The 17,992-nt window shown below is 47.5% G+C and overlaps 1 pseudogene; it reads left to right on the top strand.

Annotated features, from left to right (window-relative positions):
* The first annotated feature begins 5,410 nt into the window (after positions 1-5,410).
* Positions 5,411-17,264, top strand: LOC123360594 (annotated as a pseudogene).
* Positions 17,265-17,992: the final 728 nt, after the last annotated feature.

A 17,992-nucleotide genomic window follows, 5' to 3' on the forward strand; every position in this document is an offset into this window, starting at 1 on the left:
CATTGTGGTCACTTCACAATTTTGAAATAAATGTTTAAGGAAAGGGACCAGGAAGGGTGGGGGCTAGTTGAGGAACCCACCTTCTTTGCTGAATTGGTAGTGGAACACTAAAGAATCATTTTTTTTTCGAGGCAGACAACAAAGGGGAACAGAACAAGGGGCTTTTTGTCCTTTTTACAATGAGATGGGAGCATTAAGGGGGTTGGATCGATCCGGGGTGGGTTTTTGAGAACGGGGTAAAGGGGAGCGCTCGGTCTGGTGGTGGGAGAGGAGGCTTTTAATAAAGCTTTCAACTTATTATTTGAATATTTGAGAGAGGCGAGTTTTTTATTTTGTCCAGCTACGATTTGCCTCTTCCCACCACTGAATGAAACAATTAACCTCTTCTTTAGCCAATTTAGTTTTAGGTTGGCCGAGTTTGTCCTTTAAGACGTCCACTCGGTCTTGTTCCAAGATTTTAACAGTGGCCACTGAGTTTTGGGATCCCCCTGAGTTAGCCTAGACCATTTTTCCAGAAATTTACAGGAGTCCGGACCCTTCTTACAGGAGTCTGGACCCATCCTAAATATATAAAATGAGCCAGCGTTCGTTTAGGGAACTGTCCTGACTTAGACGTCTGGTTACCCATACAGGAGGACTTTACACACCAATCGCCCACAGGCTACTGCCTCAATCGCCCTTGCTTTCACACCAGGGCTTTTACCCAAAGTGCGGTGCGGCTGCGATTGAGCAGATTCCACTCACTCAGACTGCGGGGACAGGAACCCCTTGGTCGGCCGATCCCCGGACGGAGATGGCACCCAGACTCAAACACTCCACAGGAGGACGGATAGACACAGAGACAGGACAGTCCTCAGTCCGGACAAAACACAGAAATAATTACCTGACCAGATTCCTGATGTCAGATCCCGGGATCCCTACCAGAACAGAGTGGGAACCAACAGGTTCAATGGCGTAGACTTCACTGTGGTCGTGCACCTTTTCGTTATAGTGGAGGACCGCTCGGGCCAAATGCCCAGGTGCCGGCTGCCACGGTCGTCCTACAAAAACAGTCAGGAATCACACAGCCCCAGTGAAGACAGTTGCCATCTCGGTGGAACCTCCAAATTGTCAAAGTTAGACTCAGGACTCACAGTTTGTCAGACCACTCTGTTTTATTAGCACAGCGCTCTGCTAATGACACCCAGATAATGTGAGCACCATGCAAGACACAAACTATCTTAACAAGATAACAAAGGAAGCAGAATCAGATAAGTTTACCTGGGCTAGGCATGCATATCTTATTTTCTTACTAACTATTACCTATCTTCTGTTAATGTTTTGCCATTAGCACCATTGTTTATGCCTAATGTTTCTTTTCCTGGCACCTGTATTTCAACATTTCTTATTTCTGCTTAAAGGTACATACAACATTTCTTTAATCCATTCTTATTTTTACAATATAATTCATTCTACTTTCACATTACTAACATTAAATTTATTTCAATGTTTAATATTAATAATAACATTTAGCATCAAATCTCTTAAAGGGATCTTGTTATACCATGTCTTTTATTTAGGCAATTTCTTTTGTGCTGGCAGTTTTCACCTTCCTTTATAATTTGTTAGTCTTTAAGGTGCCACAAGTACTCCTGGTTTTTTTTGCGGATACAGACTAACACGGCTGCTACTCTGAAATTTATCAGTTAGGTAATTTGCATCAACACAGGCTTGGCTTTTGGATTCAAAGCCATCAGCAGAGCTCAGAGACTCTGTCTTAAAAGGAACAGCAAATTAGGTAACATGAGGGAGCCCTGGGGTACATGAGGCAGAACATTTTGGGGGTGTGTGTGTGTGTGTGAGATTTCATGAAATAACTACAGAGATTAACTGTTCAATGGTTGTTGAGCACTTAAATACCTTTGAGGATCTGGGCCCTTGTGTTTGTGAAAAGGGCCACGTACCAGCTCGTTGTTATTAATACAAGTGTCAAATCTGCCTGCTTCCAGGCCCAACACTTTCAGAGATGTCACAATCCAATTTGTGATATTATAGATCCGTATCATGGAATCACATCTCAGGAATGGCAAAGCCATTGAGCAGAAAGCTGAAATTTACAAATATCTTCCCTGTCAGCAAGGACAGGGAAGGGAAATAGGCAGAGAGGACAGGGAAGTTTAAAGGACACTGGCTGGGCTTATATGTTTTGCTTTCTTTCCCCCCCCCCACCCCCACAATGTTGTAATACATTTGACTCAGTGTACTAACCAGTGAGAAATTTGAGACAGAAATCTCTTTCCTGATCCAGTCATTCTTGCCTCCACCTCACACGCATTGATTGGTTGTTGTAGGGTTGCTCATCACGGAGTAGCCTGCCTGCTGCTATTGTTTTAAACTTCTTTAAAGCATATAACTAAACAGAGAAACAAGTGTTGTCCAAAGAACTGCCTGGACTTTGCAAACAGACACGGTGAAAACAGTTGATTTAAGATGAAAAGAGCCTGCAGAGACTGAGATATTATGGCTGGTGGGAATTGTCATAATCATGAGGAGGACAATATAAATACACAGACAGCTATGTATGGAGTTTACAATGATGTCATCTAGTGGGTAAATTCCATTGGAATATCAGCTCTTGCTCAGGCTGTGGGAGATTATATTCTTTGGAGCAACATTTTGATCCAAATTATCCAGAATTGGCCTTGCCCTACTTTTGCTTTCTATAATTCGGTAACCCCAGAAGCATGAAAACCCAAACCAAAGGAACTCCACTGACACTCAAAAAATTGTTTCTATACGATCTGGAGTTTCCCGCTTTGCTAACATTTGCTGTGGTTCGAAATGTGGCCATTTCTTCTACATCGTAAAGGTCAGATTCTTGTGAACACAGAACACAGAACACAGAAGTGCTTGCCTGAAAAGGAAACAGAGGGGCCCTTGTGGGAAATTGAATTGGTGGAGTGCAGGGGCCTAAAAGTATGAGAAGAGGGAAGCTGGTGATGTGTCAGTTTCTTCTTCAACAGTCAATCACCTCACCAACACCTAATGCTGCATAGGAGGAAGCAAAGCCTCTCACCTACCACAGAATCTGGGTAATTGGGCAATGTGCTGAGGATCTCTGCTGGAGTAGGAGGAATTTTCACCCCTGGGATCATGGAGCTGGCCACAGATGCAGTAGCCAATATGGGAAGCATGATGGATCTGCACAGTTGTGGAACTACAGGTCTGCCCTGAGACCTCCCTTGTCTTACCCTTTCCCCAAATCTCACCTTTAAGGCAGTTTGCAATGAGCCACACAGGCTCCTGGCAACCTGGATCCCACTCTTGCCCCAGCATAAATGTCTGGATGGATCCACTCCTGCAGGCTGCTCTATGCAACTGGAAGCAGCGTTTGCCCATGTGAGTGGCTCTCATACACTGTTTAAAGTGCCTGACACTGTCCGCTCTTGGAAAAACACCAATTGGAGCTCTAAATTCAGATTTTGGCAAGTAAAAAACCTCTGCAGGTCACCTTTACCTGACTGTGACAAGCAGGACCAACCCTAGGCATTTTGCTACCCAGGGCAGAAAATGTTTCTGGTGCTTCCTGAGCAGCTGAGGGGAAAAAAAAAAAGATGTGTGTGTGAGAGAGAGAGAGAGAGAGAGAGAGAGAGAGAGAGAGCAGAACACCCAAGTGCACTCTCAGATGTTGCTGTGCAGGGTGACTGCCCTGATCGCCTGCCCCTAAAGATGGTCCCGGTGGGAAACTCATTCAAGAAAAATGAATTGCTCCTCACACAAATTCAGCAAGAGAGCCAACAGAGCAACAGAGGCTAGTGGACTGAGCAAGGGACTGGAAGTCAGGAATTCCTAAGCCCTAATATTAGCGCTCCCAATACATTGTGTGTGGTCTCACATTACTTGACCTCTCTATACCTCACTCAGTTCCACATCTGTAAAACAACTATGCCACTTACCTGTCCCACGTGGACGGTGTGCAGTTTCATTCATTTATGCCTCATGAAGACCCTCTGTATTTGGTTTGTCATCAATTCTATGGCACTCAACAATGCGCTCTTCAAAAACTTGAAGTCTGTAAGGAAGTATCATTAACTGCATTTTGCAGATAGGTAAACTGAAGCACAGAGCAGCAATGTCACTTGCTCAAGGACATGCCGTGAGCCTGTAGCAGAGCTAGGAACACAGCCCAGCTTTGATGCCACAGAGACCTGATTGACTCGGCAGTTATGGGCTGAAGTCAGTGGGAATTCCACATATGCAGCTGGTGGGATAACAGGGCCCTGCACCCCAGATTTAACTTTGTACTAGAAGTGAGATTCTCACACACATCCATCCAAGGGGCTGATTCTGAATCCTTCCCATGCCCCCAAAGGACACTATGGGTTGAGGTGCTACAGAAGTGCAGAATTGTTACATTGCAGCTTTTTACCACTGTGCTTTTCTGGGGGGGAATTGGCTGCAGTTGTTTGCCATGTCTCAAAACTAATAAAAAATAAATAAATAACAAGAAATAGCAATCCTCAACCCCCAGGATTAAATAAACTGCAAGAATCGGAAGTTGCAAATGTGCTTTCTATTGTGATAAGTTTGGTTCTCAGGATCACTAGTTCTTTCAAAGGAAATGAGTCAGAACTGTTTCTGCTGTTGCTCAGTCGAGTCCTGCTTTTCCAGCTGAGCATGTTGGTTCAATGAAGCTCCTGAATGAACTTGGCTTTACAAACATTTTTTTTCAACCAGAGAAAAACAGAAGGGGGTGACAGCCAATCAACAAGCCGGCCGGGCTTTCCAGCTCAGTTCGCACTAGAGCACAGCCTCACCCCGCCCCTGGAAAGACAGAGGCCAATGATGGGCCTCTCCCTATCCAAAACACAGCAGCCATCCAATGGGGAAAGAGCCCGATGGCTCGTTCTCCCCCAATGAAGCATGAGCTGGGGGGAAGGGAGCGAGAGAAACAGCCACAGCCTGGGGAGCTGGAAGATTCGAATCGAACGTTCATACATGTGAAGAACACGGCGGTGGCCAATCAGCGGGCTCGGAACGCCGGGAACGGAACGTTGAGACACCTCCGGACTCCCCCCACCCTCTTTCCCCACATGCTCCTCCCCTGCTGCTGTTGTTTGTGGTGCTCAAGCAGCCGAGGAGCTGAGGGACTGGGGCAGGGGGGAGCACAACATAACCGGCTCGGTGCCGACTGAAGCAGGCGGGGGGGGGGGAAGCAGGGGTGGCTTGGCCGAGCCGAGGGGCCAGGGGGAGCCGAGTGTGGGGTGGAGAAGGAGAAGGGCCTTTGTGGATTTCTCCCCCCACACACGCACGCCGCAGTGTGTGTGTGTGTGTGTGTGTGTGCGCGCGCGTGCGTGTGTGTGCGTGTGCGTCCGTGCGTCCGTCCGTCCTGCCCCGATTCCCTCGTTGGTGTGGATTCGTTTCTCTCGCCATGTCGGTGAATAAGGAGGAGCTGAAGCACCAGGTCATGATCAACCAGTTCGTGCTGGCCGCGGGCTGCGCTGCTGACCAGGCGAAGCAATTGCTGCAGGCGGCTCACTGGCAGTTCGAGGTGCGTGGCTTGAGGGGGACGACACCCCACGGGGGAGCGGGGTTCGTGGGGGGCCTCGCGTGCTGTTCCTCCTGCCTTTCCTCCTTCCGTCCCCCTCGGATTCACCCCTTTCCTCCACCTAATCGCTCCCCTTTGCTAAAACAGTTGGCCTTGGAAACAGTTGTGGGGGTGGAATGTGTGTGTACGCGGCTTTAAATAACAACAGAGCTGGGACACGGTCGGCCGTGCCACACGGGGCCCTGGCGCCGCCGCTGAATGGCAAGCTAGGGAGCTGCACATAAACAATCATTTTACTAGGACTTCATTACGATTACCTATTGCAGCAAGTGCCTTCGGGGGCCAGCAACGCACGAGGTCTCGCACGTAATGTCTGTTGCTGCTGTTGTGGGTAGAAGGGAGGAGGGGAGAATACATTTTATTCATGTAATTTCCAAGGGGAGAGGGGGGAGAAACCGGCTTGCAGATCTCCTGGTGCCTATTTATATATCGCGCTGTAACCAAATCTGTGGCTCTCCTGGGCCTTGGAACGAAGCATAGAAACGTGGTCTGGTCTCTCTTCGCCCCCGATTCCTCTGGTGGGGGAGAGAATTCATAGGGGAAGCTTGCTCCAGCTGGGGAGAGGATTCACTGTGTGCTGAACCGCTTCCCAGCCCCACACGGGGATGCGGAATACGGAGGAAGCCTGTGTAGTAAAATGTGGTGTCGCCGTTTTTCGGTTGTTTTTTTTTTTAAAGGGGGGGGGCTGTTATGTAAGGTGATAACGTCTTTAACTCCCTTCACGTGGATAAAGACGGGGGAGGAAGCGGGTGACAAGTGTATTTTTTATATATATATATATATATATATATATATATATATATATATAAAGGCTCACATCAAAGGAAATAATTACACGTGGGGCTTTGTCAGTTCCTTGCTGCCCTGTGGGCGAAGGCTTTTTTGGTGTGTACATTCCTGGGAAGACTTCGTGACACTGCCCCTTTTCCTGTCCTGATTTATTGTCACTCGTGTCAACGAAACCGACCTGGGGTCTCTTGGCCAGATTTGACTGACGTGCTTTGATGGTACGTCGGCTGGATTCTTCCCTGCCTGGCAGTGTTTTGAATGTTTCCTCAGAACTTTCAACAAAACTTTACTTGACCTTGGCTGAGGGCAAATCTCTTTAGCGAAACAGAGGAAGTTTTTAGGAAGCTAAACCAGTGCTGTGTGTGAGGATAAATAGTGGATGGAGGCTAAGCCATCGATTTTTCTTTTCCTGTACTTGCCATTGTTAAAACTTGCAGCCAGTTCTAAAAGATTTGGAATAAAACAGAAAAATGGCTCTCGGGAACTTGGTATTAACGCTCTTATTTCCTCACTTAATACTTTCTTTTCCCCCCTTTCTGGCACAAAATTTCTTGCCAGTATTATGGAGGCCTGGAGGCCCGAGCAGAAACAGTTCCCTGTTGTGCTAGGTGCTGTGCAGACAGCCCTGCCCTGAAGAGCTTTCAGTCTAAATAGACAAGACTGAGTGTGGGGAAGGGAAACTGAGGCACAGATTAAATTACTTGCTCAACGTCATGCAGCAAGCTAGTGGCTGAGCTGAGCATCGAAGTCAGATATCCTGAGACTTAGTCTGGAGAGCCTCTGTGAAAGGAACTAGATTTATTTTGTTTCTTTACTCCTAGGGTAAATCTAGTGTTAGGCCTATCTTGTATTTGTAAATTAGCTTGGAAATTCATAGGCACTGTCCTTGGGTGGCTTGATTGAGGGCAAGCTTTCACGCAGGCTAGAGGTTGCAGTTACTAGTTTACAAACCCTGATCAAGCTCTGAAGATGCAGAGGTGATTCAAGCTGTTTGAAATGCTTAACTCACAGCAGGACTGATTCCTTACCAAGCTGAATCATTTACTGCTTGGTTGCTACAGGAAGCTTTAACGTGTTTTAATCAGGCTGGTTTACACAAGAGTATTAAAACCCCCAAAACTGGAATATGAACTGAAGTGAAATCTACCTCCAAGCTCTTATTTTAAATAAGGGAGGCCAACGTTTTAGCCGATAACCCTGAATCACTTAAAAAATTCAACACTGAACAGTCATTTCTGGTGTTCTAAAAATCTTTGAACCCTGATATTTAGTCAGATGCAGGAGCAGTGACATTGGCATGCTTGTCCCATTACTCATAAAACGATTTGACACTCAGATCTAAGCAGATCTTCAGTTATGAGGTTGTCTCATCAAAAGAAAAAGGCAGAGGAGCCTATTCCTGAATGCTTTAAAACCTCTCTGTGCTGTCCAATGTTCACCCTCTTCGTTACAAGCTTACAAATACTGGATTCTCTAAAAGCAGCTTAATAGTATTTCCAAGCAAAGGAAATCTTGGCTGCTTGGTAGGCTAGCTTCACCCCTCCCTCTTTTTATAACCAGTTACACATTAATCAGGAAACTGGTATACATGTCATGATCCACAATGTGACCATTCTGTTTGCCAAATGTTATTCATCTCTCGTTCCCAGATACTGGTCTGACTTTTGTGCTGCATTTTTGTTGTGTGGTGTTCCCTGTGCCTTAACGTCTTGAGATTTCTGCCCAAACTTAAATGCCATGAACAATTCTGATCACTGAGAGAATGGACATTAAGAGGAGAGGTTTTCCAGTATCTTGATTTGTTCTGAAACACAATTTTACAAGTAAAACTATGAGCAAACCCCACCAAAATTGCACAAAGTGAGCAGCTATGCACCACCTCACAGATACACCTGTTTCTCTTTAGATAAGAGATACTCCCCATATCACAAATTCTTACACGCCATTAACCTTATAAATAAGTCGCTCATATGACACTATTTCCATCCTGTCAATACACCCATCTGAAATGGGATGTGAATGTTCCAAGTGAAGAATTTCTTGGGACACCCAAGGGTAACTTCATCCATTTAAAAAAACAAAACAAGTCATGTAGCAAATGGGGTGCTTTTTAATGCCCAGTCCTGCAGACTGCTCAGCATGGGCAACGCCCCAAGGGAGCTCAGTGTGGCTGCCTGAAATTCATTGCCAGACTGGGGCCTTTTACCTGGTAACTGAAAGTTCCATATAGTTTCCAGAGCAGAAATGTCTAATAGCCAAATTTCAGTCGTTGAAGGATAGAGGCGAACCCTAAAGTGTGAGTGTCTAGATTCTAAAGTGGCTCTAAGGTGTTGAATTGGTTGTTTTTTTTTGTTTTTTTGTTTTAATCAGGGATGCATAAACTGACAGCGGAACCTACTCCAGCTTTTTAGTAGATCTGATTCATAGCCGTAAAATACAGGAGATGTTGATATTGACGTAAGCTGGGTGGGAAGTTAATCAGCCCTGCTGATCAAACTGCAGGCCCTCGCCTGCAACAAGGAGGGTCTCTGTCCCTGCATAAAGACGCCTCAATCACCCCCCCCCTTTGACTGCTGTCAATTGCTGCTGTCTGTTTTCTGTTCCTCTCCCCACCCCATGGTGCATTGGGAAAAATCCTAGGAGCAAAAAGGTGCCTGCAGAATATAAGCAAAATTCTCCCCCCTCCCCCTTTGTGTTTGAGACCCACCTTTCCCTGCGCTTTGCTGTACAGAAGTCAGTCCGTAAAGCAGCAAATGCGATATCCTGGTCCTGTAAAGCAAACCAGCCAGAAAAGAGGAGCCTATTTGTCCTTGTTGCTTTTTGTTTGTTCGAATCACTTTGTTTAAAAAAAAAAAAAAATTCCCTCCTGCCCCTGGGGTGAAGGTTCAGCGCCAGACAGAGTGCGTTTCTCTGGCCAGCATTCTTGTTAAACATGCAATATCCAGCCAATGCACAAAGGTCCAGCAGCTCAGAGGCCCCCTCCCTCCAGTTTTTTCATGCTCTCACATGGGGTCATGTCTTCTGAGCACAAACAAGATTAACTTATTTATTCAACATATCGAATGGGCTTGTCCTGCGGGCAGCTGAGTGCCAAAGGATAAAAGGCAGTTCAAGTTATTGACGGTGTCTGAATGAAAAGGACCGTGGGGAATTTGGGGATCAAACCCACTTCTTTTCCTCCATTTTTCAGGCAGAAGTCTGAGGGGCAGCATCCTGTTAGTCTGGTGTACACTTGAAGTAATTCCACTGAAATCAGCTGCAACTGATCCTGCTACCCCACGTGTAGCTGAGATCAGAATCTAGCCCCTGGGAGGGATAGCTCAGTGGTCCCCAACCTCTTTCATCTGGCGGGCGCTGGATGACGAGCCACCGAGGACTGTGGCCGGCAGACGAGCATCCGCCAAAATCCTGCCAAGAAGCAGCAACATTATTAGGCATCATCACCGAAATGCCACTGAAAATCAGCAGCATTTCAGTGGCGACACCCCTGGATGACGCTGCTTCTCACTGGCATTTCAGCAGGTGCTCATCTGCCGGACAGTACGCGGGCGCACATAGATGCCCCAGGCACCGCATTGGGGACCACTGGCTCAGTGGTTTGAGTATTGGCCTGCTAAACCCAGGGTTGTAAGCTCAATCCTTGAGGGGGCCATTTAGGGATCTGGGGCAAAAATCTATCTGGGGATTGGCCCTGCGTTGAGCAGGGGGTTGGACTAGATGACCTCCTGAGGTCCCTTCCAACCCTGATATTCTATGATTCTAAATGGCCCTTACACAGTCTCTTGAAATTCACAAACAAACTCAGGCTCTGCGGGTTCAACAGAGGAAGAGGAGTAGGACTAGCGTAACCAGAGCCTGCAAGTTGTGATTTCTCTCCTATTGCTCCCCGCAACCATCAGAGCGTCTGCTGACCTGTAGCCATGTATTGCAGATCGCTTTCTGATGGCTGTCACTTCTCCTGAAACTGATAGTTTCTTCTGCCTTGCTCTTTGAAGATTTAGGTACTCAGGCCACTTTGCACATGACCTGGTTTGCGTTCAGTAATTTGTACCACCCTAACTGAGGGTCTCATTCTGCCACCTTGTATTGAATAGTACCTTTCTCCACACATTGCCCTAGTCACTTCATGGGGACTACTCCGTATGGGTAACATGGCAGAATTGGGCCTGCTGTCTTTAAACTAAGGTGAGTTGAGGACAAACCCACCTGGATTCCTTTTGGCCACAGTTTTTAGGGATACTTTCAAACTACACTATTGGAGCGCTTTGCATAATCCCAGCTTTCACCAAGAATTACCAAGACAAGATACGAAAGTTATGTGGGGAAAAAAAACGTAAATCCTGAAACTCTCTCCGTTAGTGTGTTCACTACATAGGAATAGGTAGACTGGATCAGACCCAAGATGCATTTAGTTCAGTATTCCAGCTGTGACAGAAGCCAGTGTAAGAATCCCACAGGAGGTAGATGTTCCCTACTCTTTCCACCAAAGATTTCTGTCTAGTACCTAATAATTAGAGATTGTCTTAAGCCTTGAAGCACGAGGTTTTCTCTCTTCCAAAATTAATTAGCGTTACCTCTAACAACTCTGGATATTATCAAGAGTAAAAGATTGGGTGCTTATATGAATAAGTTTTTAGTACTACTGACATCCAGTGCTAATGAGTTCCACAGTCTAATTAGATAAGAAATCACTAGGCTGGGAAAATCAGTTATATTCCCTGTTAGGTTGTGTGGCAAACACTTAAAAAGACAAAACAACCACCTTAGACATGTGTCTTAAGATCTTGAACACCCTCACCCGTTTCCCCCCCCCCCCCCCAATTGATTTGGGCAACTGTATGGTGGGGGAGTGAATCAGGTTTAATGCAACCTCACTTCCATAGAATTGGTACCAGTTACAAAATTCTGCCTTTCCATTCCCTCCCAACACACAAGGCAGCTGTATGAAAGAGCCTGTTTGCAGGCACAAATTTGAAGGTACAAAGAAAGAGGCTCCTTTGAAACTTGATATATAATATTTCATATGAGATGGATTTAATTAGGATCGGTTTTAAAGGACTTAGCTATACCTAAGCCTCAATGACCTGCAGGAGGATTGTGGCAGCTCTGCCTTTCTGGATGAGAAGAACATACACGAAGAACAAGTACAATGTTTAGAAGTTAACTTAGGCCTGGTCTACTCACAAAGTTGAACACAAGTGTTTGATCTGATTTCCTTAAACCAATGTGGATCCTTTTGTGGACACTCTTCGTTCAGTTTAAACCTAATTTTTACCAGTGGAGCTTCAAGCTGCAATAAAGCAAGTCTAAAACGAGTTAAGAGGGTCCACACACGCAGGTTTGTACTAGAGCAACTGAATCAATTTTTAAACTGGTGCAACTTCTGTGTGTGAACAAGGTTTTGGTGCAGTGCTTCTCTTTAAGAGGAAGACACCCACAGATCCCGTCCTTTCTAAAAACCCTACAAAACTTCTGTCCTTTTGAAAACATGCGTCTCTAGGAATTGTTCTTACAAGGCTGTTTCTAAAGAGGGATTTTTTCCGGGAGGTCGGTAATGGATTCTCATGCTAGGTAGCGATTTCGGAGATTGTGCCCACGACTAAAACTAGCAACTCTGCTTCCGGTTGCTGAGCTACAGTATTAATTCTGCAGCTTTTGTTTGTTGTTGTTGAAGGGGGCGGTTAGGAAGGGTGAGTCACTGTGTGTATGTGTGTTGCAATCCCTTCCCTTATGCCTGCACCCTCCCCCATTCATTATTTTGGCCAGTGTCGGTATTTCGGGCTTGCCGTTCTGCCCTGGGCCGCTAGAGGGGAGCAGCTGGACAATCTCCCCACTCTGGGTGTGTTGCTCTTGTAGCAGGAGGGACAGACTCCACTAGTGACTTCCTGAACCTTTCCTTTGAATCACAAGGGTGTGGCCTTTGTGGGCTGTGTTCCTAACTTCTCTTTCTCTAGGTGCAAGCGTGCGATTCTCTAGGGAGCCTGCCCACCAGGAGGCACCCACCTTTTGTTAACGTGCTGATCTAGGCCCTGATTCAGCAAAGCACTCACCCATGTGCTTAAAGTTAAGCATGTGCTTAAGTCTTTGCTGAATCAGGGCCTAGTTACTACCTAAACCATCTGGAGCAGGGGACTGCCTCTTATCAGCTTTTTTTGCCTCCAGTCAAGTGCATCGAAGTTGATTGACTCCCACAGACTTCAGAGCCTGATGACGATACAGGCTGCTGCCTGCTCCCAATACATCCCAGGCTAACCATTTTTCTGCCTCTGCTAGTTATGCTTTTTTTACTTCCATTCTGCTGCTCCGCAGGCTGTGTGCTGCACGCTGTCTGTGCACTAGCTTTAGCTAGCTTGCTCCGTCTCTCGTGGGCTGGTTTCAGCGTTGGATTTTTCTCTCTCACCCACAGAGAGGGTGTGACACTGATTACAAAAATATAAAGACCTATCACGAGACTAAGCTGGAGTCCCGGGGAGGGCCTAGGAGGGAGGAGGGCACTTGAGACTAAAATTAGAATGAATGGTTTACCAGGAAATGAAAAAAAAAGCTGCTAAGTTGCTTTTAACAGTGGCTATTGTGTTTGTCCTCTCTGAAGTGTCTGTGTGTGTCTCCACTTCTTTCCCACTCCCTTAGAGCTGGGTAAATTGTGATAGTTGGAAGGTGAGATCATCCAAAATAGCCAAGAACAGTCTTGCAGAGGACCGCTAGCCCCAGCACAAAATTTACTCATCCACCCTTCACCTGGATTATAATGGGAGGAAGTTTATTTGCATTACAGTAGCAGCTAGAGACCTCAAGGGAGAACTTCCTCATCTGTCCAGCATTGCTTGCTGGGGGCTGGTAGAATTCTGCAAGGATGACCGGAAAGAAGTTAAATCGTGTAAAATCTTTGGTGCAAAAAGACCTCTCGCTGTCAGTCTCTCTGGTGTCACCCACACCAGTGGCCTGGGTGTACAAAGATTGCTTCACTTCTGCAAACGGTTGCACAGCCACTCAGTCCTCCCCCCCAGCTTTGTCCCCTGAGATGTCTGTAATGGTCTGACTTCTCCTTCCTCTTTGCTGTATCTGAATTGTGCATGGGGTTTGCCAGTCCTAGAGGGTGCACTTCCCTTCTCCGCAGTCTTGAAGTAGCCAGGTTCCTCCCCTTTGCCCTCCCAAACCAATGGCATATTCTGATCTTTTGTACACATTGTTTCTCCCGGTCTATTTATAGTGGGTGGAAATGTCAGATGTGGGCTTGGGGGGCCTCTCTGATTTTGCCTTTAAAAAATCCAAAACAAACCCCTCTGTTGTGCCTCTGAAGGATTCACAGATTATGAAGGTGGGACAAGCCGAGCCAATCAGATTGTGCTGCGGCTAAATCTGAGGGCATTTGCCATCCCCCAGTGTCCTCGGTGTTGAGGGTGGTGGGTAGAGCCTGGGCCTGAGGAGCAGAGTTGCAGTAACCCATTCAGAGCAAAGTCCTCAGTGAGACGGCAGAGGTAGCCGCTCATCCTGCAAGTTCTGTTTGTTGTGGTAACGCTCCTGCCTCGGTTGCTACCCTTGGTCACTGGGATATTGTTAACATGAGGCCCTGGTGATTCCGGAGAGGGGACCCGCAATCTGGACACTTGTTTAGCAGCAGGAGTAGCACTGCATGTACACACGTCTTCTCTGCCCCCCCCCACACACACACACCCGAGACCGCTCATCAGGCAGACAGTCACTGCCATGTGTTCAGGGGCTGCTTTATAGCCTCTGAATCACTTTTTTTACCATTGGAACCTCTAACTCCTAGTGAATTGGGAAAAGCCGAACCCCCATCCAGCCACGGGTTAGAAGGGAGATCAGATCCCTTGCACTAGATCCATGGAAACTGTTTGGAGAGATGGGTGGAGGAGGCTGTGGTTTGCAAGACCCTTTATTCCTGTAAGAGCTGAAATTTTCCTTTCACCCTCTTCAGTCCCCTCCACTGGCTATAGGCAGACATGGGACTGATCTGATATCTGCAACATACGCTATTGGACTTAACCCAAAGGGAGCCTGTGGGTTTAGAGCAGAGGCTGGAAACTCAGGTAGATCCAGTTTCTCTCCCGATAGTGATGCCTTGCAAAAAAGAAGTGGTAATGGATCAGGCCTGGTTGCCTTGGAAAGGAACAAGGAGGAACCATAGGGCTATTTTGGTTATGTTCGCTTCGTAAATTATGCTGATTACAATGATGGATTTGTTATAAAACCCTGGATGTGGAGACCCATTCGGAAATTGAGTTTCTAGATTTTTGTCATGTCAGTTATGACTTTTGAAAGTACCTGCAATTTGCAGAACAGATCACAGGGGCGCACTAGGAGGCACCTTATCAGAATATTTGGACAGTCTTTCAAAGAGGTACCTGGAACTGGTTTGTCGCCTTTTTCGGGACCTTCTGGTTGACTCTTTTTAGGGTTTTTTCTTGTAAAAAGTTAAAGGGATTCTCCATTGATTTGACCCAAAAGTTAGGCTTTAAAAAAAACAACAACCTAGAAATGTTTCTATGACCTTTAAAAAGTCAGTTGCACGGGGTTGAGCTTTTAAAGTAAAAATTCCCCTGCATTAAAGCAGGGCATAGGTGTGCTAGTGCATGGAAAGGGAGTGAAATGGCTAGTTTTTTTGTTTTTTTTTTTACTGTCACAGCACATGTTTGAAAGACTAAATTCCCCTTCTCCCCCAGGGAAGAGTGAATTAGACTTTCAAAATCTCTCAAGTATTTAAAGCACCGTTAGTATTAGGCTAACAGGATCCCAACCTCCAAATCAGATTTGTCTGGGGATTTTTATTTATTTACACCCACTGTTACAGTGACTCCTAGGATACTGGAACTGGCCAGTTATTTGAAACATTCCTTTTTTGGCTGCTTTGTTCACTTGGCAGCACTTTGCATATAGCCAGTTTCATCCTTTCCCCTGTGAAATCAGTTAGTCAGTTTCCCCTCTTGGCCTGGGTGTCTGGGTCCTTTGCTGTTGTGAGAGGTTTTAAATAGGAAAATGTGACCGTGACCACAGAGACTGGCTGGGGGGAGAGTTGTTCAGGGACAGCTGGAGCACCCAAAACTACTCCTACCTCAGAGTACCAAGCGTAGCAGGGCCCTGAGCTTGGGGTTCCTAGGTACGACCATATTGCTACTGAATAATCTCCTTCAGAACTGACTAGATTTCATTTCAGTCGCAGCCCTTTAAAATAGCTTTACATTTTTTAACCTGATAGGCCCCTTTAAGATCTTGATGCACAGCAGCAACCGAATCAGGCAGTGAAGTTGTGTGTACAGAGCCAGCACCATTCTCAGAACAAAGCCAGGCACAGCACAAGCAGAACAGGCTGAACCCAGGGCAGAGCCTCAGTGAATTTCACCTGAAGGCTGGTGAAGGGGGAAGAGTCTCGCACCGACACACCTTAAGCCCTGGAGCTTTTAGCCAATGTTGAAAAGAGGCTGTGCCTCCCCCTCGTGCCAGGAGGGGCTGCAGGTTGCTGAGAGAATCCTGGGTGCTGCATTTCAGAAAAGCAGCACAAGGGGTGGAGCTGACTGCCGAGATTCAGATGTGCCTTTGGGAGGCGGGTGGAGGAGGGGTGGATTGGTTTCAGCCTGTTCTGAGGCGGGATGGTGGGTAAATGCCAAGATCTTCCCAAAGTCACTGATCATGTTGGCGGTCCAAACTGAGATCCCTTAAATCTCTGTGGCGTGGACACGGGTCCCCCTCCCCGGTGCTCCCTGAGGGAGGCCGTTCAGTCACAGAAAAGTTGAGCGTTACTGGTAGCATTCATCAGAAGACGGCAGCCTCCTTCCGACGCAGAGCGGTGGGAACGTGCTTTGCGGAGGTTAGAAGTGGTATTGTAGGGGGCCGGTGTCTGGCAGACTAGCAAACGTGTCGTGTCTGGTTCATCAGGTGCCCCAGGCCAGCAGGGGATGGGGACAAGTGGCGTGGCGAGACGTGGTAGAGGAATCTAAGGGCTGGGTTCCTTTGATACTGGAATAGGACAAAGGCCACAAGCCTGAATGGGCCCTGGTGGGATGGCCTGGATGCCATTACAGCAATAGCTTTCCTCCATCTCTGATGTCAGTGGCTTTACACCCCCCCAGGAGAGGTGCAGAGGGGCGAAGTAACTTTTTCAAGGCCAAGTCAAGTTGGTGCCACCAGTGGAATTAGAGCCCAGGCTATCCTGGGTCCCAGGCTTACAATCAGACCACTCTAGCCCAGCAAACAGGGAAATAGAGCGGGAGTCACGCTTCAGGCATTGGTTGTGGCCTTGGGCAATGAACCAGTCTCTGTTGCCCTGTCTGTACAGTCAATTACTAACATCAGTTCAGCTCCACCATGATTGGGAGTTCTACAGTAGGGCTGCTCAGGTGGCTATCCCAGGTGGCCTTCCAAACTTCATGGCAGGAGAAACGTCTCTGCTGACGCTGAGAGACGGCTGGTGTCGTCCCTCCTTGAGACTGAAATGGTTTTAACCAGGTAGTTTCCAGCTGACAATGACGGGTTCTGCCTTTCCAGCTCCAGCAGATGGTGCGCGGTGTTGTGGTGGTCGCAGATGTACATGTCTGATGCTCTGTCCTTTCTCGCCCTGCAGATGTGCACACCTAGCAATACTCCAGCCACACCTCCCAACTTCCCGGACGCACTCGCTATGTTTTCTAAGCTGCGGACCTCAGAGAACCTACAGAGCAGCAACAGCCCCATCACATCTATGGCCTGCTCTCCACCGGGTAACTTCAGACCCTTCTGGGCCTCCTCGCCTCCCAGCCATCAACCCGCCTGGATGCCACCCTCCTCTCCAACCAGCCACAATCTCCACCATCAGCAGCCCATGTGGCCACCCGGGTCTCAGCAAGGAGGCTCCCAGCAGAAAGCTATGGCTGCAATGGATGGGCAGAGATAAGATTGGATAACGCTGAAGTGGGGGGCGGGGGGGGGCAAGGCTGGGGGAGGGGAAAACAGAGAAGAGGTGTAGGAGATCAGGGCAGTGGGGGAGGGGGTTCCCGAAGATGGCACTGGAATATTTTATAATTCTTTTTGTAACTCTGCTGGGATGGTTGTCAGCCCATGTGGTTTTTCCCTTCCAGAGCGTCAATAACTGGTCTTCTCTTTTTTAATATATAACTATATAATATATAAATATCTAATGTATATAAATCCAGAGAGAATGAGAGCAATGGAAAGAGACTGGCAGCCCGGTGGGCAATCGCAGGATGGGCACGACGCTGCTTGCGTGAAGAGGACATTGCTCGACACTGAGCGCTTCCCTTGAACAGAAGGTGGGCTGGCTCAGAAGCTGTTGCCATCGGCTTTACTTCCCCCATCCCTTATTCTTTGGCTGCTGCTGCTGCGGTGCCCCTAGATGAGACGGCGTTGGCCGACAGAAGGCTGTACGACTCGCGCCCGTGGCTTGCCTGAAATCTGCTCTTACAAAGTGAGGCAGGAGCGGGAGACGGCACCCACTGAAACGTGGCCGCTGTGGGAAAGCATCCCGCGTGGGGATAGAACGTGCCCTTTGAACCCGGAACTCCCGTGCTGCAGGAACATGATGGGGAAGGAGATGTATGGCTGCTGGAACAACGTGGAGCAGCAGGAGCCTGGCACGTTGCCGACACCTCTCCCCTCTCGGTA

Source organism: Mauremys mutica, unplaced genomic scaffold (assembly GCF_020497125.1).
Source record: "Mauremys mutica isolate MM-2020 ecotype Southern unplaced genomic scaffold, ASM2049712v1 Super-Scaffold_100274, whole genome shotgun sequence".
Taxonomy (NCBI): Eukaryota; Metazoa; Chordata; order Testudines; family Geoemydidae; genus Mauremys; species Mauremys mutica.